Here is a 27908-nt window from a genome sequence, read left to right as displayed (position 1 = left end):
ATACACACTAACAGCTTTCTAACGAAAGCACGTGTAAACTTAGCTGATATGTGAGGTAAGGCGGAAGTGCCAAGGAATTACTACTCTGGAAACTACCTTTAACTGATGATGAAAGAAACTATGGTATAAGAATGTCTGCCCCTACAGGCAAATCTGAATCTTGTTCCATATTGTTTGCCAGAGACCATAAGAGAGACCATTTCCCATATTGTTAATATGCTCATTAATTTATTTTGAGTTGATTTTCTTCATTTCTCTTTTTCGTTTCTACACTTCCCTTTTTCATTTGTCTACTCACTTACTGTTGATTCTTCTAGCTAACTCTCAACAAGACTACTTGCACTCTGGGGGAACCCAGACTAAGGTGTTTGGGATTTGATATACCCCTACGGGTAGAGCCCCAGGATGGAACTGTGGCAGCAGATGCACTGCCAGCACCACGTCAACAACCCTGCTGAGGCTAAGCAGAGTGTGATACCGCCCAGCATTTTGTAGGATCAAAATTAGAATGAATTTTACCCGTAGTAGGTTGGTACTGGGTACAAATGGAAGGTGCTATATTAGTCTAAGTAGAAGCTCACATGCCTGAGAGATGAAGGCAATGATTATTTTCATGATTGTGGAGTTGCTTAGCTATTATCAACTGTCACAGAAGCTTCAACGCTAAAAAGATCAAACTATAGTCAGGCAACTAACAATTTTGAACACGACATGAGTGAGTGCCAGAGGATTTCAAAGCAGTATTTAAAATAACTCATATCCTGTAGTGAAAGGACTGACTGTACTATAAATCAGGTCAGAGAATTGATTTTAAGTATGAGTTACAGTGAAAACCGAGTTCATGGTCTCTGCAAGTCTCCTACACTGAAGTGAGGAACCTAACAGGAAAGAAGCAGACACTGAAGCAAGAGGTTAAAACATTTTTCTGTATGTGTTTAAGACATTTAATTCCCAGATAACCTTGAACCTCTGGGTTAGAAGGAGCAGTCCTCTCACGATTTCAAGAAAAAAATATCCTCCCAATATCTGGAGGTTATTCAGTAGTTTCACTTGAAAAAAATTACCTTACAAGATCATGTCTGCCTGTTGGTCTCTTCAAATCCCCACTTATTGCTTCTAAAACAGTATCTGGGGTCAAGTTTCAAAATGGCCTAAGGGGCCTTAAGCCTACCAAGAAGAGAAGCATAATTATTTAACAAGAACGTATACGATCTAGCAAATAAATTCAGAAACAACCCTGAGGACATGCTTGGAAATCGATTTTGAAAGTGCTAGATCACAGAATGTGGACTGTAAAGCCAAATAAGAAAGATTTCATTGATACCAGGGTATTATTAATTCAATTAGTATGCCTTTACAGTTTTTATATTGTGTTGTAATTGCAGCTTGAAACTTGAGAGCAAGGATGGCATATAAGGAAAGAGATGAAAGAGAACTGGTGGCATCGCCTACCTATCCATCAGAAATAAGCCAGGCAGAATTACTGCAATGACCAGCAAGGCTGAAACAGCAAGTAGAGATCCTCACTTGTAGGAATCTGTGGTGATGGCTAATAGACCACAGTAGTCTTAGGGATGAGAAAAAGTGTGTAACCAAATGCAGTTTTTGTTTGCTTGTCTGTTTTATTTATGTAGCCAAAACATGCTAACAGTATGTGGGCCAATGGCTAATAGTTAATACTATTATAGAAAACCGTAAAACCAAACTCAATCTCTAGACCTGAGCCAATTCTCAGGCTGAGAGTCAGATGATTGAAGAAAAAGACATACTGTTTCTAATAAGGACCCTGCAATACTTCAGGGAGTCTATCGGGTAGCTATTCTCCAAAAGAGACCAGACTAATATATATCGAGGACAGTAAATTAACCAGAAACTTCCATGAGCAGAATGAGAATATCTGGACGCTAGGTGATAAATGTTGTCCTAGCTCAGGTCTAATTCATAATAGGACCACAGAGTCTATAAACTCATCCTGTAGTTATTTCTCCAGTCCCTATGTGAATAATTGGCATGGATTTACTTAAAAGATGGCAAACTACCACATTGGTCCCCTTTCACATGGAGTAATAAAAAACTACAGCAGGAAAAGTCAAGTAGAAGCCACTGAAAGTCAAGTCCTGCAGCCAACACAGTAAATCAAAAACAATGCCATATCCCAAGTAGAATGGAAGGGAGTAGTGCTACCCTTAAAGACCTAAAGAATTCAGAGATACACATTTAATTCACCGGTTTTGTTCATGCAAATACCAGGAGATCCTGAGAGACAATCATATAGCCCTAATTTTAGAATAAAGTATCTGAACTTATTATAATAGGTCAATATAAGATTGAATTTCTGCCTGAGTCAATCTTTTAAGAAAGGAAAAATTATTTCATGGAAGTTCAAAATGTTAATTATTTTAGTCCGAGTATTGTTAATTGGTAACCTTGAAACTATGTGATTTTGTTAAAATTAATTTCATGCTTAGTAATATTGTTAGAAAATTACTTGAATTTATTAAAATAGTAAACTAGTTCATTTTATGAGGTTGAATTACTAATCCTGTGGTAGCTAACTTGTTAATTATGTATTTATTATAATTATAAGTTGACTGTAATTAATAATCTGTACTTTCCTCATTAAGAAGATTATTTCAAATTATCCTTATTTTCATTAGTTCTTCCCAAGTAGTAAATAAATGGAATTAACTGATTAACTTCTAAACTCACCAAGTAATCTTATACTTCTACTTATCAGGAACAGCTTTGTATAGACTTTCTTTCTTCTATCTTTCTAACAATGTGTACTGCTAATTTTATCATACATGCTATGTTCAGTTCAGCTGAAGCTACCCTATGATTTCTCTCCCTAATTCCTACACTAAGGAGTCTCACAACCTGGAACTGCCTTACACACATCTCTGAAATATTTTCTGTGTACTCTATAGGGTACATATTATTATCTCAGTTGTAGCTATAAATATCATATACAATTTTAAAATCCTTTAATAAAATATTATACCTGATCTTCTCTATATTATTTCCAACACTGATAACTCTGAGTAACACAGAGCACTCAAATATAATTGTCGATCAATAAAATAAGTAAACTTTCAGCTATTCTAAGAAGAAATAAAGAAAACACTAATAACTAATAGAATTGAATTAAAAAGGCCAACAATATTGCTTCCATTGACACTAAAGAATATGAAGAATATGAATAAAAGAATATGATGAACAATTCTATGTCTTGAAATATGACAACTTAGATGAAACAGATCAATTTCTTAAAAGCAAAATCTACCAAAATTCACACAATAATACAGAAATCATTTTAACAGGCCTATATCTATTAAAGAAACTTAATTGATAATAACTTTCCAAAACAGAAAGTACCAGGTCCAAAAGTTTTCACTTGTGAATTTTACCAACTATTAATGGAAGAAATGATAACGTTTTTTTGTAATCTGTACCAGAAAATAGAAGCAGAGGGAATATTTCCTCATTCTATGAGGCCAGTATTACTGTAATATCAAAGCCAGACTAAGACGTTATAAGAAGGGAAAACTACTGACCAATACCTCTCATGAACATAGATACAAATAGCTTCAACAAAATGTTAGCAAATCAAATCCATTAATGTACAAAGAGGTTACATACTAAGACCCATTGAGATATACCCCAGTTATGCAAGAATCGTTTAGCATCTGAAAATCAATTAATGTAACCTGTCATATTACAGACTAAAGAACAAAAATCACATGATCGTACCAACAGGTCAGAAAAAGCATCTCACATATTCATGATATGTGTTCTCAACAAATTAGGACTAGACGGGAATTTCCACAACTTGATAGAGAATATTGATCAAAAAACCTCTAGATAACATCATCCTTAATAGTGAGAAACTAGAAGCTTTCCCACTGAAATCAGAAACAAAGCAAAGATATACATTCCCACCACTCCTAGTCAACACTGTACTAGAAGCCTTATCTAATTGAATAAGACAAGAAATTAAAACTAAAAGATACACAGACTGAGAAATAAAGATAAAAGTTTTTTTTTTTTCCAGATGACATGATTTTCCATGTAGAAAATCCCAAAGAATCAACCACAAATACCTTAGAAGTAATAATCAATCATAACAAGGATGTTTGTACCAATAAAGCTACAGTGATTGAGACAGTGCAGCATTGGTAAAAAGACAAGTAGGTCAACAGAACAGAGAGGCCAGAAATAGACCCACATAAATATCATCAACTTATCTTTGACAAATGAGCAAAGACAATACGGTGGAGAAACGACTATATTTTCAACTAAAAGTTCTAAAACAGCTGGACATTCACAAGTAAAAGAAATGAATCTAGACATTGACTGTACCACTTTACTAAAATTAACTCAAAATGGCAATAGACCTAAGTGTAAAATACATAAATATACAATTTTTAGACAATAACATGTTAAGAGAAAATCTAGCTGATCTTTGGTCTGGCAATGAGATTTTAGCTACAACACCTAAAGTACGATTCATTAATTTTTTTTGATATAGGGCTTAATTAGAATTAAAACCTTCTGCTCTGTGCAAGACACTGTTAAGGGGATGAAAATACATGCTGCAGACTGGGAGAAAATATTTGCAAAACACCTATGGTTAAAGAGCTTGTATCCAAAATGTGCAAAGGACTCTTAAAACTCAACAATAAGAAAACATTCAATTAAAAAGTAGTCAAAAGATCTAAACAGACACCTCATCTAAGAAGACATACAGATGGTAAATAAGCATACAAAAAGAAGCTCAACATCTTACGGTCCTGGAGAATTTCAAATTAAAACAACAAGATAACACTAAACAACTTGCTGAGTATCTAAAATCCAAAACGCTGATAATACTGAATGCTGGCAAAGGTGTGGAACATCAGGAACTTTCATTCATTGTTATTGAAAAAGAAAAATGGTACAGATCCTTCAGAAGAAAGTTTAGCAGTTTCTTACAATAGTAAATGTAAGTTTTATCATATGATCCAGCATGCATATGTTGAAATTTGTTGAAAACTTATGTTCATTCCAAACCTGTACATTAATTTTCATAGTCACTTTATTGATTATTGCAAAAAACTGAAACAATCTAAGTGTCTCTCAATAAAGGAATGAAAAAAATAAACTGTGGTGCATCCCTACAATGGAATCTAATTCAGCAATAAAAAGAAATGAGCTATTAACCCACAACAAAATATACAGAGTAACCTTAAATTCATATTGCTAAGTGAAAGAAGCCAAGTCAGAAAAGGTTGTGTACTATATGATTCCAATTATATGACTTTCTGAAAAAGGCAAAACTATACAGATAGTAAAAGATCAGTGGTTGTCAGGGGTTCAGGGATAGGGGAAGAAAAGGAGGAATAGGTAGAGTGTGAGGGATATTTAGGGCAGTGAAGTTATCCTGTATAATACTTAATGGTGGATACATTTCATTATGTATCTTTCAAAATCTATGAAACATACAACATAAAGAATGAACTCTAACTTAAAACCATGGATGTTAATTAATAATAATGTATCAATATTGACTCAACACTGTAACAAATGCCCTAAACTAATGGGAGATGTTAATACTGGAGGAAATTGGGATTGTGTGTGATGACGTTTCGGAACTCTGGGTAATTTCATTCAATTATTCTGTAAATTTAAAACTTCTCAAAAACATAGTATCAGTCTATTAATTTTTAAAAATGAAATAAGGAAACTTTTGAAAGTGATGGTTATGCTACTTATGATGGTGGCTGTGGCTTCATGGCTATATAAATATGTCACAATTCAGTGATTAAAAAGACATGAGTTATCGAGCCATGAAAAATTCATGGAAAAATCTTAAATGTGTATTGCTAAGTGAAAGAAGCCAATCTGAGAGGGCCACATACTGTATGATTCTGAGGCTACATACTTTATAACATTCTTAAAAAGGCAAAACTATTGAAGAGTAAAAATATCAATAGTTGCTAGAGGTTGAGGGGGCAAGAAGGGGGTGATGAACAGGTGGAGTGGAGGGGATTTTCAGAGCAGTGACAGCAATGTCATTATACATTTGACAAAGCCCATAGATGCGTACAACACAAGGAGTGAAACATAAGGTAGTTAATAAGTTAGTTAATAACAATGTATTAATATCGGCTCAATTGTAACAATTGTACGATATCAATGCAAAATATTAATAATAGGAAAACTAAGAGCAGAGGAAGAGAGAGTATATGGAAACTCCCTGATCTTGTTGCTCAGTTTTTCTATAAACCTAAAACTGCTCTGAAAAGTAAAGTTTGTTAATTTTTTTAAAAAGTATAAAATAGTTTAATCAAAACAAATCTTGTTTTCATTTGGGTCAAAACTAGACATTTTGTTTTTCATCTTGAATCACAAATGTATTTTTCCATAACTGATTGTGTCAAGGATTTTGGAGAGCCCTTCATATCAAACATTAAAGAAAAAATGAACTGTGTTAAGAAATACTGTTTGTTATTTCATTTTTAAATACAGTGAAATCAAATAGTATATTGGGTTGTCCTCTTGCAAATTGCTGCACTGGACAGATGGTTTTGCATTATCTGTTACACAGAAATACAAGGCTGGTGACAATTGTGTTCTATATGAATGCTTACTCATTTGTGAGAGTAATTTCTGCTGCTTGGCCAGAGCATATCCTCAATCTTCCTGTATATTTGTGACAACATCTGCCTAAAACAACATGTTAATATCTGTATTTTTTGCTGGGAAGATACATTCCATGTCATGTCTTCCCAAAGGCAAAATCATATAAGGGGATTTTTAAAATGACTTCAAGGGATGATTCTCTAAATGTTCTTTTTGCACAAAATGTAAAATCTTACTCAGTACTAATTTTGCTTTGCTAGTGTATGTTCCTAACAGTTAACTTGGAAAAAGTAATTTCTATTTGACGCAGCATTGAAATACAGAATCAGTGCATAAGCATGATTATTTATCTAAATATTATGCTTTATGGATAGGAAAAATCTTGAGTAGATGATAACATTTCATACAGTAAACATTTAAAAGATGCACATATTTTGTGCTTATTCTAAAGGGGGAACACAATACATTGTGCTTAATACTTTTGACAAATGCTGATTTGTACAATTTTTACAACTCCCTGAATTAAATTCACTTAAATAATATATTGAGAATTTTTGTTTTGGTATGCACTAGTGTTTTCTTTTAGGTTGAATATTATCATGTGCTTTGGTTTTGTTTCAATTCTTCTTTCTATGTTAATCTTCCTTAAATAATAATTACTAAGGCAACAGACAAATGCATTTAATATGGTGCTTGAATCAGACGTAGTGGCGATAAATGGAAGGTTACAAGAGTTATTTACCCACTTTTCTCTGTTTCTCATTAGTCTAGGGTTATTTTTCTTTTTTCTGGTGTTTTCTTTAGCAGCTTTTCAAGATTATGTAATTGGCTGCTTGAAGTCAAAAGTATAGCAAAGTCCACTCTTTGTGTTCAGTTTTACATTCATATGCTTCATCAAAGAAGTAAATATACTCAAATTTCTTAGAAAATTCCAAATTAATTTTTTGTGAGAATTATTAAAAATTTGGCATAGCACAGGAAATTACAAAAAGTTCTAATTCATGTTGCTTAAACTGTTTTCTAAATCTCCTAACTTTTGCCTGCCTTTGCTTTTGCACAGATTCTGTTCATATACCAATAATACGATTACAAGAACATCAAAGAAAGACAAATATGCTAACTGAATGTTTTAATTAACTTTTAATCAGATAACAATCAAGAGCTTTGTAACAGTGGCATTCTTAGGTTATCAGATAGTTCCCCCAAATTCATTTCTGTAAAATTCATGGCAATAAATTTTAATCTTTCAATACTCTAAACATAGCTACATGATGAGCTTGAAAATCTAACAGAGATCTAATTTTACTAAGACATAAGATTTTATGCTCATCAATAAGAGCAACCCTTATCATGCAGGGATGTTTTCCTTGGATCATTGGAAATCACAGGTCACTTAGGAGTTGAATTAGCAGCTACCAGATGTAGGAATCCTCTTCTGGTAATGAATATTAAGGCAAATTCGTATCTTGAGCCATAATGAAATTAATTTGTTTCTGTAGGGGGACTGGTAAAGAAACAACAATAAGTATGGGTGGAGAGTGGAAAAAAGTTAAAATCCGAAGAGTAAGAGGACAAATATTCTCTGTAATTCAAATATAGTCAAATTACATTATTAGACATTTAAGTAGACAATGCATTACAATATATCATCTGAAATTTGTTTAAATGTTTTTTTATTTTACTATATTAAGAATTCAGATATAGACTCATAAAGAAAATAGAACTTCTTACAAATTTTAGTATCCCTGTTAATTAGGGTTAGAGTTAGGGTTGCCATGGAATATGATGTTAGCTAGAAGTTTCTTTGTAGATTTTCTTTATCAAGTTGGGGAAGTTCCCTTCTGGTCCTAATTTGTTGAGAACATGTATCATGAACGTATGAGATGCTTTTCTTACCTGCTGGTAGGATCATATAATTTTTGTTCTTTAGTCTGTAATATGACAGATTACATTAACTGATTTTCAGATGTTAAACAGTTCTTGCATAACTGGAATATATCTCAATGGGCCTTAGTATGTAACCTCTTTATACACCAATGGATTTGATTTGTTAACATTTTGTTGAAGATATTTGTATCTACAGTTCACAAGAGATATTGGTCAGTAGTTTTCCTTTCTTATAATGTCTTAATCTGGCTTTGGCATTACAGTGATACTGGCCTCATAGAAGACTAAGGAAAACTCCAATGGTCTATTTCAAAGAAATAGAAAAAAAAAATCCTAAAATTAATATAGAACCAGAAAAGACCGCAAATAGCCAAAGCAATCTTGAGAAAGAAGAACATAGCTGAAAGCATCACACTTCCTTAGTTCAAACTCTATTGCAAAGCTATAGTAATCAAAACAGTATAGTATTGGCATAAAAACAGACACATAAATCAAAGGAGCAGAATAGTTAATTAGTCCAGAAGTAAACTCTTGTTTAATTTATAACAAAGGAGCTAAGACTATACAATGGGAGAAAGAATAGTCTCTTCAATAAATGGTGTTGGGACCACAGCCACATGCAAAACAAATGAAACTGAACTCCTATCTTACACCAATCACAAAAATCAACTCTGAATAGAATAAAGACTTGAACAGAAGACTGGAAACAATAAAAATCCTATAAAAATCAACATAGAGGATAAGCTCCTTGACATTAGTCTTGGTAATTACTTTTTTGGTTTTGACACCCAAAGCAAGGGCAACAAAAGCACAAACAAACAAGCAGGATTACATTAAACTCCTTCATCCCACTGATCATAAGGTCTGCAGGTGTGTTGGTGAGGTTCGTTTCCTCCTTATTTCTTTTTTCTCCTCACAGATACTGCCAGGATATTTATCTACTACTTCTTCTTCAATAAAAATCGAAATGTCATTAGACCATTCACATCCTGTATCATTTATTTGAACTGTCTTACTGACACACACTAGTGTTTGTGTGCATGTGTGTATACATGTATATATGAGTATTTATAAGTATATACATGTCTATATATATATGTATATATATATATATATATAGTCAATAACTGTATCACATCCAAGTTCATTACTTTAAACTTTTAACTACTGACAACCTTCTTTTATTAATCAAAATTACTTATTCCAGTATTCTCATACCAGATATCATTCCATCACTACTTTCACCAAATTTATTGACACTACCACCTTTTAAACTTCACTATACGTATATTTTCCTCCCTTTCTCTTCACATGCATAGAGACAGTGGTTGGTCAATTACTTTCTTGCTCCCCTATGCCTTTTTTTATATTTGTGGTTGTCAAATTTCTATTTCTGGTTGAAATTAGTAATTCCTTAGTATCCATAGGGGATTGGTTCTAGGACCCACCAGAGATATAATCTCTGAGAGTACCCAAGTCCCATAGTGGGCTCTGCATATCTCAGATTCCACATTCGTGGTTTCAACTAACCACAGTTCATATAGTACCGCATTTACTATTGAAAAATCCACGTATGAGTAGACCCTCCCCAGTTCAAACACAGTGTGGTTCAAGGTCAACTACAGATCAACAATCTCTCAAAAATATGCAGGATAACCATTTTCTCTTATCAAATCTCTACCATCTCCTCCCATCTTTTATCAAGCAAATATACTGCCATCTATTTTACAGAAAATATAGAGAATAACAGAAGAAAAGAAACTCATTTTCTTTCAGAAAATATTCCAACTCACCTGCATCTGTCATTAAATTCTGCCTGTACTCCTGTTATGGAAAATCACTTGCTGCATAACTCTTAACCTCAGTCTATTCAATGTAAGTCAATGTCTTTGTGGTTAATTGTACAGTGGACATAATATCTTCCAAAACATTTTTGTTGATGCTCCCTAACAAGGCCAAATAAAGCATGGATCTTGGTTATACTTTGAGGACAGCACTTAACTAAAAGACTTAATTAATTAGAAATAGAAAGATAAAAACATTACAGAACAGAGGTTAGAAAGACAACATCTAAACTAAGTTATCCCTGGTAGTAGGATATATATTAAAATTATGTTCTTCCTGTGATTATTCTTGGAAAAGGATAAAACATTAAATCTTGGTATTCCTGTCAAAAATGCCTGAATCTAATCATGGTGAAACATGAGACAAGTATAAATTGAGGGACATCCCACAAAATATAAATGATAATGAAGACAAGAAAAGACAGAAGAACTATCAGTACATACTAAGGGATATTAAAGAAACATAATTAAATGAAAGGTAAAATTCTGGATTGGATGCAGGACCAGATTGTTTTTTCTACAAGTGACATCAGTGGGACAATGGGTAAAATTTTAATAGGGTCATCAAATGAGATACTAGTACAGTATCAATGCTAACTTCCTAATTTCCATAATTGCACCGTGGTTAAGGGAAACATCTTTTTCCCCCTCTTATCTCTAACTAAGAAGAAAAATTTTATGTATTTCATAATAGAATTCTTCAAGATAATAAAAGAAAATTCAACAGGTTTTTGTCTTGTTTGCTACAGTATGTGGAGGTTACTAACCTGATTCTGCACAAGAAAGGCACATCTAGAAATTCACCTCTCTGAATTCTCTTATAGCTCATTTCAAAATATCATTTACTGAGCCTTTCAAACATATGGGTTTAAATATGCATATTTTATACAGAAAATTACTTGAAAAATATTTCTGTGTTCCTTGAATAACAATTATGCTTTTAGGCATAAACCAGGAAAGGTCTAATTGCTATTTGCATGGATTATTTACAGCTAAGTAGTCTATGAAGAAATAAGAGTACATAAAAATGCTATTGTGTACAAAAAACAATCTGTCTTGCTCATTTTAATTGGGTGTGAAAATATCGGTTTACAGATTTTAGAAACATAACCATATAAATGTTTCTCACAAATAAGAACAAAAGTTATAGAAGTAATCTGTCAACTGAATGTTTTAATAAACTTTTCCTACTGAATGTTTTATTTTCACAGAAAACTGGGCTTACTGTTTCCAGTAAGTCTACCACTGCAAATTAAATATGCATTTTTAAAACCACTAGGATGCAATTTTTATTCTGTAGAATACACTTGTCATTTTGTCTGATATTACTGTAGTAACTAAACACATCTAACATTGGTGACCACAAGGGATATATTTTGTTTTTGTTGTTGCTCTTTTTACTTATTTGGCCTAAACATTTGAAATATTTAAAAATATAGAAAGGACTGATACACAGTCACTGATCTCAGAATATTCACCCTCAAGGAGAGCAGAGGAAAAGAGAAAATGTAGTTACACCTTCTTCCCTTTTGCTTGTTTCAGTGGGAAAAGCAGATGATTTTATTCTGCTCTAATCTAAGTTATTGAAGGGCTTGCACAGACTCAGTATGGCTAACCCCCAGGCTTCTAGCACAGAAGCAGCAGGCTGAAACTGGTCCAGTCTTTCCCTAAAAGAGGCCTTTAGCTTATCTTTATAGCTGTGGCCTGAGGGGCAGGATCCTATTGCTGTAGTCTTTGGTTTCTCCCTCTGCCTCTCTAGGTATGGCCATATCTCCTGGAAAGGGGCTTGTGCACAAGACTGGGGCCTCACATTCATTGCTGCCTCCCTGCCCAGGGAATGTCTCTAAATTGCCTGGCTCTAATTCCCAGTGAGCCAAATTCATGGGTCCCACAGGACTGTAGTAGACCAAAACAATCCTTGTATTTAAACAATTATGTTTTGGGCCATTTATTAAACAGTAATAGCTAACTGATATAGCTGTGCAGAAGTGAGCAAAACAGCCAGTACTGGGATATTTCGGACTGAAGGACCAGAACATGGCAAGGCTAGAAATGAATCTGTTCTCATTCACAATGAAAAACAGTATGGAGACTCCTTTAAAAATAAAAACAAAAACAAAAACAAAAAACTTTCATATGATCCAGCAATCCTACTTATGGGTGTAAATTCAAATGAAATAAAATCAGCATCTCAAAGAGATATCTTTACTCCTGTGTTTACTGCAACATTATTCACCATTGCCAAGATATGTAAACATATGTGTCAATCAACAGATTAATGGATAAAGAAAATGTCATACATATATATATACACACACACACACACATGTACATGTATATTGAATATCATATAGTATTTCATATTAGTATATAATACTATTAGAATATTAGTATATAATATTCTATATACATAATGAAATATTATTCATCCCTAAAAAAGAAGGAAATCTTGTCATTTGCAACGGTTGAACAATTGAACCTGGAGTATATTATGCTAAGTGAAATGATATAGACAGAAATAAAAATACTGTATGATATCACTCATAGGTAGACTGTAAAAGAGTTGAACTGAAAGAAGAAAAAAGGAGAACACTGTTTGCTAGGGGCTAAGAGGTGGGGGAAATGGGGAGACATTGGTCAAAGGATACAAACTTTCAGTTAGAAGATGAATAAGATTATTTTTTCCAGAAACACTGGTCTAGGAATCTAATGTACAGCATGGTAATTATACTTAATAACAATGTATCAGATACTTGAAATTTGCTAAAAGAGTAAATATTAAGTGTTCTCACCACACACACACACACACACACACACAAACAGGTAACTATGTGAGGTGATTAGTATGTTAATCAACTTGACATGGTTATTTCATAACATATACATATACCAAAACATCATGACATACACCTTGAATGCATACAATTTTATTTCTAAATTATACTTCAGTAAAGCTGGACATTTTTTTAAATATATGAAAATGCACCATATGAATTAATAACAAGGAACAATAAAGTTTAAGAGTTAGACAACATCTAGGCCACATTACTGCTAACCGATTGTGGTAAAATTTGGCAGTTTGGGGAAGAGTCATTTGCATTGGGGACATCAAGATTAGAACAAAGGACAAAGAATGATATTGTTGTAGTACTAGTGAAGTGGGAGTAAAGGGGGCAGGGCACAACCACTGAAGGAATGACAGCCATTGAGGACAGGACAAACTGGTTAGAACCAAGATGGTGGAAAATTCAACTTCCAGTAGACCTTGAGCCTCATGGCAAACCCACAGGTGCCATGACAGTTCCCAGGCTGGCCATAAAAGGTCAAAAAGTGGGTGGGGGTGGTTTCCTGGAAATCCTTGCCCCTTCCTCAAAGTAGTTGGAATAATCCTCTTATTCATTAGCATATGAAATTACCAAGCCTATAAAACCTAACAACTCTGCACCTTGTGGTAACTCTTGCTCTGTTGCCCTCTCCCTCTCCCTCTCTCTCCTTCTGAGAGGGCCTGCATTCTGTCTGTGGAGTGGGTATCTACTTTAAACACCTCACACCTCTCAGCTTCTCTGCTTCTCACCTTTCTGAGATGGCCCACATTCTGCCTATGGAGTGTGTATCTCCTAAGCTGTTTCCCTTCTGAATGAGACAGCCTGCAGTCGATCTATGGAGTGTGTATCTCTCTAAATAAACTTACACTTTACCATGCCTTGCTCTTGAATACTTTCCTGCACGAGGCAAGAACCTGTTCTCCCGCAGAGCTTAACTGCAGTTTGAAGAAGGGACTAACAGTGTAATGAGAGTATATGTACTTTTAATATACTGTTTCTTGTTTTTTCACCTTGCTGAAGATAGGAACAATTTCCCATAATCTTCAAGGTCGAAGAATATAACTAATCTGTTGTCATTGAAATAAAATGGTATTTTCTATTAAATTAATGGTGCTAGCTTTTAGAATGATAGCATTCTGCCATATTCCAGAAGCTATAGAGTTGTTTATAAATAACTGGCAGTTTTGAACTATTTCACTTTAATGTACCTATTTGTCAAAACTCTCCTGTATAATAGGTCAGAGTCCCTCAGCTCAAGATTTAAAATTGATTAGTATCCACAGAAAAATAACAAACAAGAAAGTAGACATGAAAGCAGTGTCTCCGAAGCATAGTGTATTAAGTGCTTCTATTAGTATGCATACAGCCAGACACTGTAAAAAATATAACTTTATGTTGACTTGGAGTGTACTTAAAATGACAAATATTTGATTCTCCCTTATGGATTATAGTTCTTGAAAAACAGAGTAAAGTTGATTTAGTCAAAAGTATTGGTTTTTTTTGTAAATTCATGATGATTATCGATTATATTGAAGTGCATAAAATTACTTGACTAATGATTTACCAGAGATGATCTAAGACTAAGCATATATCAAGGTATTTTTTAAATATATTTCCAAAGAGAACTAATACAAATCCTCTCAAGACAGTCTGACATAATAGAACGGATATATACATATAATCCATACTCTGAATTTCTATTTGCTCACAAACAATACATTTAACATAAAATCAACACTCAGGAACTTTGTATTAATATAAATAATAATAAAAAAGAGAACACCATGAAAAATAGTAGCAATAACTTAAGACACAATTTAATAAATATTACAACTATACGTCAATTTTATTTGATAGCACATGTATAAATTTAATACATCATATAAATAAATGAGCAAGGTGCTTTGTGGGTGAACTTTAGAGCAAAGAAAGTAAAAGTTAGAAAGTTAAATGTCTATCAAACATTTTATCATGTTGCTTAACTTCTATAAGTAAAAAGAAAAACAGTCTTTAAAACAACTTTTGGTCCAGTTTTTGTTCTGACATGTAAAGCGCTTAGAAGTCATTACTCTTATCCTCATAATTAAAAAAAAAAAAGAAAGAAAAAGGAGGCTGATCAAACTAAAAATCATTAACTTCTCCTAGATTTATCAGATAATTGAAGTCACAGGGCAAACCACTGCTCTGAAGAATGGAAAGAAAGGCAAATACTGAGAATCACAGAAAATATCAGCTTATCTAGAAGAGAAGCCATTAGAATCAGTAATTGAGAGAGACAGTCAAAACAGACAGGAAGGGGGCAGGGCACAGCCATTCAAGGAATGCTACAGCAATTAACATCAAAATGGTGAAAGATTCAACCCCCAGTAGGCCTTGAGGCTCAAGATGGTGGGAGATTTAACTTCTAGCAGATCTTGAGCTTCATTATACGCCATTGTAATATGTTAGCATGATGAATAACATGCCTACAGGCACCATGGCAGTCCCAAGGCTAGCCACAAAAGGTCAAAGAGTGGGAAATGGCCAACTTCCTGGGAATCCCAGCCCCTTCCCCAAACTAGTTAGACTGGTCCTTCCATTTACTAGTATATGAAGCCACTGAGCCCATAAAAACATGCAACATGGTATCTCATGCCACCGCCTCTCTCTCCCCACCCCTTGCCACTCCCCTCCCGTTTGGAGACAGCCCACACTTTGTCTATGGAGTGTGTACCTACTTTTAATCTGAGCACCCAACCCCCTACACCTCGTGTCCTTTCTCTTGCCTTTCAATGTATCTATCTGAATAAATCTACCTTTACTCAACTGTGGCTCGCTCTTGAATTCTTTCCTGCGCGAAGCCAAGGACCCACACTTGGTGGGGCATGTCCCAGGGCTCAGTCAAAGCCTGGGACACAGCCCTTCTCACGCCCCACATATGTTTTTCCTGTATCAAAACTATTGGCAGACTGCCGGAGGCTAAGTGTGCTGCAGGCTGAGGACTACCTTGAGAATTAAAAATTTCTGGGGCAAGCATTAGGGAGCCCCAACACTTTCATGAGTTTTATTCCCAGGAGCCTTGCAAGGTTCTCCTGGTTGAGAATGGAGAAAAATTCCTGTGTGTTTCAAGGAGAAAGGGCAGGAAAGTAACCATTTTAAAATATGCTCGTAACATTCTCCATAACAAAGGCCTGCCCTCAAGGGAAATCTACTTTACCTGAGACTTATCTAACCTTGCAAAAGGGCCAATGGGCAACTCCAACTCCCTCTAGCCTTCCAGTCATGCTGAGGGGGTAAAAAAAGGCCAAGAAACATTTTTGAGTATCAGCCCAAGAACTCAAGCTCACTGGAAAAAACTCCTGAAGTTTAATCATAAGGTTATAGAATGTTTCTCCCCTCTGTGCAAACCGTATCAGTAAACAAAGAATGCTGAAACCATCAAGTCATCAGCAGCTGCCCAGTAAAGATAAGCCTGCAGCCCAGCCTCTGTAGCCACTCACAATGGGGCACCCTGAGGGGACTCAGAATAAGAAAGGAAAAGATACCAGCCCCAGATAGCTAGATGCTTGTCAAAGGAATGAATTCAATGAGCCTAAATGTTTGCTTCCTCCCATACATAGAAAAGCACTAAATTCTTTAACTTGAGATGTCTGGTTTCTTTTCAATAACAAGTAATCTATTGTTCCAACTACCTGGTCTTTGCTGTAAAGCTCCTATATATCCTAGCTCCTCCCCTACCTTTTTGGAGCAGTCCCACAGAGTGAGCTGAGAGACTGTCATCCTGGCTCGAGTCTTCCCGCCAAATGAAATGTAACTCTCAACTTCAAGGCTGCGCATTTATTTCAGTTGACATCTCCAACACCTTAATACAACATCAACAGGACTTTAAAAGTTCAATATAACTGAGAGAGCTGTAACACACAGACCCTACTTAAGGAGGAGTTCTTCAGGAAACCCAAAGCAAAGGCAGAAAGCAAACAAGGAAGAAAACAATAGAAAACTGAAGTCTTTAGCAGCTACAGCTTCAGCAAATTTTAAACACCATCCAATCCTAGCCAGATTGACATAAAGCTTCACAACCTAAACCCTGATTACTTCAATTCCTAGTACCAGATACATTATACCCAGTGTTCAACAACAAAAAGTACTAGGCATGCTAAAAGACAAGAATAAACATAGTCTTAAGAAACAAAACATGTATTGGACCAACTCAGACAGGACACAGATTTTTAAACTATCAGATAGGGAATTTAAGATAGAAAGTAATTAATATGTTCAGCAGTATAATGGAAACAGTAAACAACATGTAAGAATAGATAGGTAATGGAAGCTGACCGATGGGAATCTTAAAACAAATCAAAAGGAGACACTAGAAATCAAGAACACTAACAAAAATAAAGAATGCCTTTGATGAGCTCTTAGTTGATTGGACATGACTGAGGAAACAATCAGTGAGCCTGAAAACATCCCAAATGTAACTTCCCAACTGAAATGCAAAGAGAAAAAAGAACAGAAATAATGAAGAGAATATTGAGAACTGTGGGACAATTACCAAAAGCATACCACGTGCATATTGGGAATAACAGAAGGAGAGAGGAAAAAAGGGATAGAAGAAATATTCAAAGTAATCACGACAAAAAATTGTCCAAAATCAGAACACAGATTCAGGAACCTCAGGAAATATCAAGTAGGATAAACAAAATGCTTACACCTATGCATATCATACTGAACTTGTAGAAACCCAAAGCCAAATAAAAATTTTTGAAGAACACAGGTAGTGGGGCAGGGAACAAACACACCCTAAATTATAGAAGAACAAGGAGAAGAATAACATTGGGCTTCTATTCAGAAATCACACAAGAAGGAAATGGAGTGAAATTTTTAAAATGTTGAAACAAACTAATAAAAAACCCACTAATGTCCTAACACAGAAATCTGTTTCCAGTGAAATTATTTCAAAAGTGAAGGACATTAAAGAGTTTTTCAGACAAATTAAAACAGAGAGAATTTTTCTCCACAAGATTTCTCTTGTAGGAAACAGCAAATAAATTATTTAAAGAAGAAAAATGACACAGGTGAGAAAACTGGGCATACATAAAGAAAGGAAGAGCATTAGAAAAGGAATAAATGAAGGTAAAATAAAATCTTATTTTTGTAATTATAATTGATGTAATAAATAACTGCTCAAAGAAATAGTAGCAATAATGTAATTAGTGATTATAGCTTACAGAATAGTGAAGTGAATGACAGCATTGTTGCAAGGAATGGAGAGAGGAATTGGGAATACTGTTATAAGATACCTGTACTACACATGAAGTGGTTTAATGTTACATAAAAGTGATCTTCGATTATCTTGGATGTATATTGCAAACTCTAGAGTAACTACTAAAAATGTTTTTAAACAATGTGTATTTGATATGCTAAGCGGGAGAAAAAATGGAACAATACAAAATGCTAAAATCCAGAGAAGGCAGCAAAAGAGAAGAAATTAAAAATAAAAAGAAAACAAAAGAACAAGTACAATGAATAGAAAATATTATAAATGTTATAGGTATTAATACAACTTTATCAATAATCACTTTAAATCTTAGGCAAAAACTGCCAGAAATGCAAGGAGGAATAGACAAATTTTCTGTAATAGTTGAAGACTACAACATCCCTCTCTCAGTAATTAACAGATCAAGTGGGCATAAAATCCGCAAAGACAGAGTTGAATTGAACAGTACCTTTGATCAACTGGATCTAATTGATGTTTGTATCTAAATACTGATATTACCACCTAAGAAATGCAGAATACATATACTTCTCAAGTTCACATGAGATATTTACCAAGATAAATTACATGTGGGTTATAAAATAAACTTTATCAAATTAAAAAGAATAGATATTATAAAGTATATGCTCTCAGACCACAGTAGAATTCAACTAGAAATCAGTAACAGAAAGAGAGCTAAAAAATACAATGTGGAGATTAAACAACAATTTTCTAAATAACACATGGAACAAAGATATTCTCAGGAGAAATTTGTAGCACTGAATGCACATATCAGAAAAGATGATCGAAAATAATCTACACCTTAACCTTACAAACAAGAGAAATAACGGAAATTTAAATTCAAAGCAAATAGAAAACAAATTAAAATTACAACAGAAATCAATGAAATTGAAAAAAGAAAATCAATAACACAGTCAATAAAACCAAAGCTGATACTTTGAAAAGATTAATAAATTTGATGGACCTCTAGCCATACAAACCATGGAAAGAAAAAAAGAGACATAAACTTTTCATATCGGAAATGAAAGAACAGTCATTTCTATTGATCCTGTGAGCATTAAAGAATAAAAATGTTAAAGAATAAAAAATATTTGAAAATATCAATAGATGCAGAAAAATCATCCGATACCCATTTACAACAGAAACTCTCAGCAAATTAAGGAATAGAGTGAAAATTCCTCAACTTGATAAAAACAATATTTCCAAAAAACAAAACAAGACAAAAAAGATAACTAGTGGTGAGAAACTAGATGCCTTCTCCCTAAGATCAGAGGTAAGGCAAACCCTCTTATAACTCCTAGTGACTGGAATTCCTGGCATATGCAGTAAAACTATGAAAGGAAATAAGGGATTGGGAAGGAGGAAATAAAACTGTCTTTGTTCCCAGATGGCATAATTGTTTATACAAAAAATTCCAAAGGCTCAATTAAAAAATCCCCTGGATCTAATAAGGTATTATAACAAAATGCAGAATACAAATTGATATACAAATATCAATTACTTTCATATAATCTTGTGATGAACAACTGGAATTTGAAATTAAAACACAGTAAATACATAAGACCAAAAAAGTGACATACTTAGGTATAAATCTAACTATATATATATATATAGGATCTATATGAGAAAAACTACAAAACTCTGATGAAAGAAATTAAAAATGATCTGAGTAAATAAAGAGATGTTCCATGTTCAAGGACAGGAAGATTCACTCAGTTGAGATGTCAGTTCTTCTCAGTCTGGTCTGTAGACTCAACCTAGTACCATTCCAAATTCCTGAAAACTGTTTTGTAGATTCTACAAACTCATTCTAAGTTTTGTATGAAATAGTGAAAGACACAAATAATACTCAACACAGTCCTGAATAAGAACAGAGGATTGACACTCTTTCACTTTAAGGTTTATTATCAAGCTACAGTAATGAGAACCATGTGGTATTAGCAAAATAATAGATTAATTGAACAGAATGGAGAGCCTAGAAACAGGTCCACACAAATACAGTCAACTGATCTTTGACAAAGAAGCAAGGGCAATTCAAGGAGGGGGGGCAGTCTTCAACAAATGATGACAGAGCATGCAAAAAAAAAAAAAATCTAGACACAAAACTTACTACTTTCATAAAAAATGAGCTCAAAATGGATCCATTTCTAAAATGCAAAATTACAAAGCTTCTAGAAGATACTATAGGAGAAAATCTAGATAACTTTAGGTTGCTGATGAGTTTTTAAACCTAACACCTAATACATGATCTATAAAAGAAATAATTGATAAGTTGGACTTTATTAAAATTTAAAACCTTTGCTTTGCCAAAGACAATATCAAGAGAATTAGAAGACAAGCCACAGAGTCTGGGATGAAATATTTTCCAAAGACTATTCTGATAAAGAACTTTCTATCTAAAACATACAAAGAATTCTTAAAACTCAACAATAAAAAAACAAACAATCCAATTAAATTAGTGGGAAAAAAAATACCAAACAGATATTTCACTAAAAAGATAGAGATAACAAATAAGTGTATGAAAGGTGATTAATATGATATACCATTAGGAAATTAAAAAATCAAAATAATACTGTAATACTACTACATAAAAATTGAAATCACTAAAATCCAAAAACCTGACCAAGCAAAATACTAGGGAAGATACTGAGCAACAGGAGTTCTCAATTGCTGCTGCTGGAAATGCAAAATTGTATAGCCATGCTGCAGACAATTTGGCAGTTTCTTACAGAAATGTTCTCTTACCATATAATCCAGCAGTCACATTCCCAGGAGTTACCTAATTACCTTGAAAAATTATTTCCACACAAATGCCTGCTCTTGGATAGTTATACCAGCTTTATTCATAACTGCCAAAAACTGGAAGCAACCAAATGCCCTTCAATAGGTAGATGTTAAACTGTTGCAGATCTATACAGTGGATTGTTAGTGGCAAAAATAAATATGATCTTAAGCCACAAAAAGACATAAAGGAATAAAACATGAATGTGAAAGAAGCCTGTCTGAAACAGCCACGTACCATGTAATTCCAACTATATGACATTTGGGAAAGGGCAAAAGTATGGGAACAGTAAAGAGATCTGTGATTTTTTAGGACTGGAGGAGGAGGAGAGATGAGTGGGGAAAGGCCCAGGGGATTCTTAGGATGTTAAAACTATTCACTATGATATCACAATGGTGAATACATGACATTACACATTTGTCAAAACCCAAAGAACTGTACAACACAAAGAGTGAACTTTAATGAAAACTATGGGATTTAGTTAATCATAATTTATCAGTATTGGCTCAGATGCATCACATTAATACAAGATGCTAATAACAGGAAATTCTATGCAGGAGAGGTAGGGTACTTGTCACCTGCTCAATTCTGTAAATCTGAAATTGTTCTAAAATTCTACCTTTTAATTAAAATCATAAACTCTTACAGCCTTTCCATTTTTATCTCTATTAAAGATTTATTTTCTCTGATAGGAAGAACACAATCATGGTCAAATCATTGTTCAGCTTTATTAGCCACATACACACACACACACACACACACACACACACACACACACACTTGAGAACCTAAGGACCTATTACACTCCTTTTGAAGAGTTTCTATTTCTAGCTCAGGATGTGTTCAAATGGTCATGGAACTTGTACTCAGATGACTTAGTATTTTTTTCCCCTTCTTTCTAAATTCTTTAGAAAGCATCTACTTTCACTGAAAGAATTCAAATAAATTTCTCTTAAGTAGGAATACTAGGAGAATAAATGATATATCACTGAAGAATGAGTAGGGTAGTTCATTGAGATACACACATTAAACACCAGTAATTTTTTTTTTGGTTGCATTTTTAAAACATTTAGACCTTTTCTGGTTTCTAATAAAGGACTAATATTAAAATATTTTTAAAATCAGTTAGTTACCTGATACAAAATATTATGAGAGAGAGAGGGGAGATCAAGATGGCTGAGTAGGAGGACTCAGAACTCACCTCCTGCAATGAACACATCAAAAATACCTGTGGAGCAACTCTCACTGAAAACACACTACAGACAGACAGACTCTCGTAAAACCAAGCCTGTAAAAAAGATACACATGAAATCAGGTAGAAAGGGGAGAGAACAACCAGGTCAAGGTTGCCTACTCTTCCTACTCCTATTTGTACTGGAATGCAAAGACAGTATTGGAAGTCATAGCCAGAGCAATCAGACAGCAAAAACAAAGAAAAGGCATCCAAACTGGACTGAAGAGGTAAAACTGTCACTATGTGCAGATGACATAATGCTATATAGAAAACCCTAAAATCTTCATGAAAATAAAAGCTATTAGAACTAACAAATGAATTCAGTAAAGTTGCAGGATACAACATTAATACACAGAAATATCTTCCTTTTCTTTACTATACTATATTTACTATAACTATTACTAGGTGTTGCTATGTTGAAACACAAGGCTCATGTTTTAAAAAGACGGTAAATAATATTATAAAATATGTTATCTGTTCTGGGGTGATTTCCATTCTTATAGTGAAATTGGAAGTGCAGGCATTATGAATGACAATAAATGAAGTGAAAGCCTAATACAAGAATACAAAGAAAAACAGCTACTCGTTCAAGGGATGAAATATAAAAAGGAAAAAAAATGATCCTTTTTTACGCTGATTCCAATATATTTTTTATAGGTCACACAGTCTCTAATGTCTGCTACATATTTTCCTTCAGGAGATTCCTATAGAGTTTTCAACATTTGTTGCATGTGTATGATTTTGTTGTTAAGAATTTTCATAAGACTATATCCACATGCATCTGGCTAATTTTCTAATTATTTTAAAAATGTAAGCAGGGAGAAAAATGTAGCTCCACCCCTCCACTTTATTACACTTTACTCTTGAGACATAGGAATTTAATTTAAAATTTTGTACAATAGATGAAGAAAATGTCAAGACATTCTTGATACTTATTAATGTATTGTGAAGCACTGCATTCTGAACATATAGTTGGGTAAAATAATTCAAACAGTAGTCTATTATTTATACTACCATGTAGTGAGCAACTTTTTATATTAGGAACTCTATTCTATACTTCACATATATTAGCTGGTAAATCCATATAAGAACCCAACAAAGTAAATTTTGTATCCTCATTTTGGAAATGTAAGGTATGTAGCTCAAACTGTTAAATAATATACTCAGGGCCATCCAGCTAGCTTGTGTTAAAGCAGAACTTTCCCAGGGGAAAAGAATCTTTAACTGGGAAACATCTGGCTTCGTCTCTTCTGTCTCACATTTGACCTTTTAACTCCTAGGAAACTCGGTTCACGCTTCAACTTAGAAACTCCTGTGCAGGAACTCAGAGTCACAGTGTTTCAGCTGTGATCTTGAAACTAATGCTGAGGATGGTCTGAAAGCATCACTTGGAACATTTTTAAGCACTAAAAATTTCTCTTGACTGAAGTTGGTCATCTGAAAATAGGACAAGTATGTGCTAGATGATGATCATTTAGATCATATCCTTGGTCTGTCTGTTTAGCTTCTATGTCCCAAGGTGGGTCCTTCATGTATCAGTTTATGATTGACTGTTCATTCAACTTTAAGACCAAGGCACGAAATTGCTTCTTGGCAGGTATGGGTGTATGTGCATGTGTGTGTTGTACATATGCCTGTGTGTGATCACTGACTTGTGGAATTCACGCTACAATAAATGGATGTTAACAATTCTTGTTTCAGACCTCCTTCTCTTGATACCCCATCATTCTTCTGATCTCTGTCTTCCTTTGCATGTAAGCATGGACAGATTATTAGGTTCTGAAGATTCTAATTCATGAAACTAGTGTAAATATGACACATTCATTCTACTACATAGGGGTTTGGTGTGAATAAAATTGAGGTAGGGAAAAATCAGGAAAGAGATGTTAAACATAGTAATATTTATAGCACCTAACTGCACTGGACAGAGAAGATGTGCATTAATAAAATTAGGCATCAAAAATGGCATATGTGTACCATTTCACAAGATTCAAAAAATCCATATCATACAATATAATTGTTTGTCAAAAGTAATTTTAACCTGAAAATTAATTCATGAAATAGTAAAGTATATGAGTGTATAAATTACTATACATCTTTTTGTAGCTACCATTATATACCTGTAGCAGTTCACACTGAAAACAGAAGTGTATATATTATATATATATATATATATACACACACACACACTTTATACTGTTGTAGTCAACGTATTAAATCAATTTAAGCAGCTATTTATCACAATTTCCATAATACTATGGAAACTGTGATCATACTACACTACTGTCTTTTTTCACTGTTGATTTTGTCAGGCCTTAAATGATTGCCTTGAGGAAATCATCCCTTGGATTAATTACCAGAAATGATAATGTAGGTTTTGATGTAGCATGTATGGTGTTTTGTTTTTCAGTTGGTAGCTGAGTAATCCTTAGCAAATCATTTACTATCTCTGAGAAATTACTTTATCTATAAAATGAAGAAAATAATAACATCCACTTTATAGGATTCTTTTGAGAATCAATTGAGATAATATAACATGCTTTGCACTTTGCTTGGTACATACACAAAAAACGGCTTACCAAATATTAGCTATAGTTTTTATTACTACTTTGTAAGATTTATACTGATGTTTCAATAATATTAGGATGACCTTTAAGAACCATGTTCTTCACATATGTATATTTTTGATGTGGACTTTATTTTTTATAACTATTTATACTTCTGTTTATATTTTTATTTTATTACAAATGAAATTTCTCCAGTATATTTGCCTACATCTGTTATTATGTTGTCACCATTTTACATAGGAATATTTTTATTATTTCAATGAACCATATTCTTTATATAATTAGGTGGAATATCGATAAATATCCATTAAGTTTGGATTTCTTATATTTTCATTTATATGAGATTAAATATTCAGAATTGTAAACACAAAATTTTGCTAAAATAGACAATTTAGGTAAGACCAAGAATACATTTTATTATTTAACACTCATTCAATTCACTAACTTTACTTACATTAGTAAATTACTTCAACTTGGTAATTAACTCTTTTGGCTTGTATATCACTAGGAAAACAGAAATTTTTCATCTATAAAATTTCAATTTAAAGTGACTTTTGAGTCCACAAACAAATGCTGGAGAGGCTGTGGAGAAAAGGGAACCCTCCTACACTGTTGGTGGGAATATAGTTTCGTGCAGCCATTGTGGAAAACAGAATGGAGACTCCTTAAAAAACTAAAAATAGACTTACCCTATGATCCAGCAGTCCCACTTCTGGGCATATATATGGAGGGAACTCTAATTCAAACAGATATGTGCACCCCAATCATAGAAGTACTATTTACAATAGCCAAAATGTGGAAACAACCTAAATGTCCATCAACTGATGACTGCATAAAGACGCTGTGGTATATTTATCCAACGGAATACTACTCATCCAACGGAATACTACTCAGCCAAAAAAAAAAGGAATGAAATAATACCATTTGTAGCAACATGGATGGACCTAGAGACTGTCATTCTAAATAAACCAGAAAGAGAAAGGAAAAATACCATATGATATCACTTATATGTGGAATCTAAAAAAAAAAAAGACACAAATGAACATTTCTACAAAACAGAAAAAGACCCATAGACATATAAAATAAATTCAGGGTTACCAGGGGGGAAAGGCAATGGGAAAGGATAAAATCAGAGTTCAAGATTTGCAGATACTAACTACTATATATAAAATATATAAACAACAAGTTCCTATTGTATAGCACAGACAACTATATTCAATATCTTGTAGTAACCTCTAATGAAAAAGAATATAAAAATGAATATATGTATGTATATGTACGACTGAAACATTATGACATTCACCAGAAATTGAAACAAAATTGTAAACTGACTATACCTTAATAAAAAAATAGCGAGCTTGGCAAACTTTCATGAGAAAATGTAGTATTTTTTCCATTCTATTTTATTTGAAGAAAAATTTGTAAAGTAATTAGAGGTGGATTTTAGAATATTCAACAATAATATATTTCAGTGTAAATTGATTAATTTACATTTTCTTTTGTTGGCTTGAAAATTTCAAATCTGCAACTATTTATTGTAATGAGAATTAAAATGCATTACTGATGGTATTTTAAATATTAATTTATTAAATATTTGAATTAACTTCTAAAAACAATACAAAAATATTTTTCTATAAGCCAATACTCTGTGTTAGCAAAATATTGTATTTCTGCTTTTTGACAGGTTACATATTAAACATTTCTGTTGAATAGGCATGAATTGAGTTATAAATAAAACTACGTAACTTTTGATTCTTACAATGTACTTATCACAGTAATATGTAATCTGGGGAAGAGAGAAGAAGAAAGTAAAGTTCGTAGCCATAGTGTCTTTATAATCTACATATCTGAGAATTGAAGGCTATATAATAAAACATCAAAATGAGAAAAAAAGAGAAAGTGTTTGGACAATATACTTTTGAATATTTCTCTAATAATAGATAACAATTAAAAAACTATTATATTTAGGCCTAGATATGAGCATTTTTATTTAACCTACGGGAGCCCTTTGAGATAATTACAATTATTATTCCCATTTTACAGTTGAATGAGATAGGTTAGTCTAAGAGCAGCTGGGAAAACACAAGGATATGAACACCTGCAGTCTAAATTCAGCTCTCATACTTTGCATATTATACTATTCGATATAAATAAAAGTTAGTTGAAAAACTGCAACTCATTCATTCTTGTTATAATTGTTCATTATAATTTTTGTCTCCTAAGATTTAAAGAACTAACTTACTGCCTCTAACATCTATTACTGCAACCCCTAGAAAATCAGGATGGAAATTACTCCAGGTACAAAGTATTCTTTGCTCTATCTTCATGTTATATACAATTATTAAATATATCTGGAATATACTCAAAAGCAGATTAAATATATAAATCAAGTCCAATCTATTCTCTTTGCTATTTAATTTCAAGAAAACTGTCTTGCTTGAACTACAGTGACATCTTGTGGCCCAAAGTCTTTTGTTCTGTTTTTATATGTAAATTGTTCATGTTTTCTGCTTCTCTTCAGTTCTAGGTTTGAAGCAGCAGTTTTTATTACTGTAGATTCTGAACAATCACTAAACATTGCAGAAACAAAATATTAGGGGAAAAAGAAAACTTGATAGTAAACATGTTCTAAGACCAATGCTGACCTTATTTCTTTCAGAAGGGATTTTATTACTTGAAGTATATTTTTAAATAGTGGAAGAGTTAAGTGGAAAATTTGATGCTAACTTCATCTAAACTTTGAAAGTAGTCTCAATTGTTATGTCATTTTCTGAGTAAATAAAAAGGAATTAACTTATCAAGCAATATGATATTTTAAAACAATTTTTGAATGTGATCAAAATGTTTGCATTTTTTAAGTTATTTTTTCCTTCCTATGATATATCATTATTTCT

This window comes from Camelus ferus, chromosome 2 (assembly GCF_009834535.1).
Source record: "Camelus ferus isolate YT-003-E chromosome 2, BCGSAC_Cfer_1.0, whole genome shotgun sequence".
NCBI classification, from domain to species: Eukaryota; Metazoa; Chordata; class Mammalia; order Artiodactyla; family Camelidae; genus Camelus; species Camelus ferus.
Note: the sequence above shows the minus strand (reverse complement) of the source record.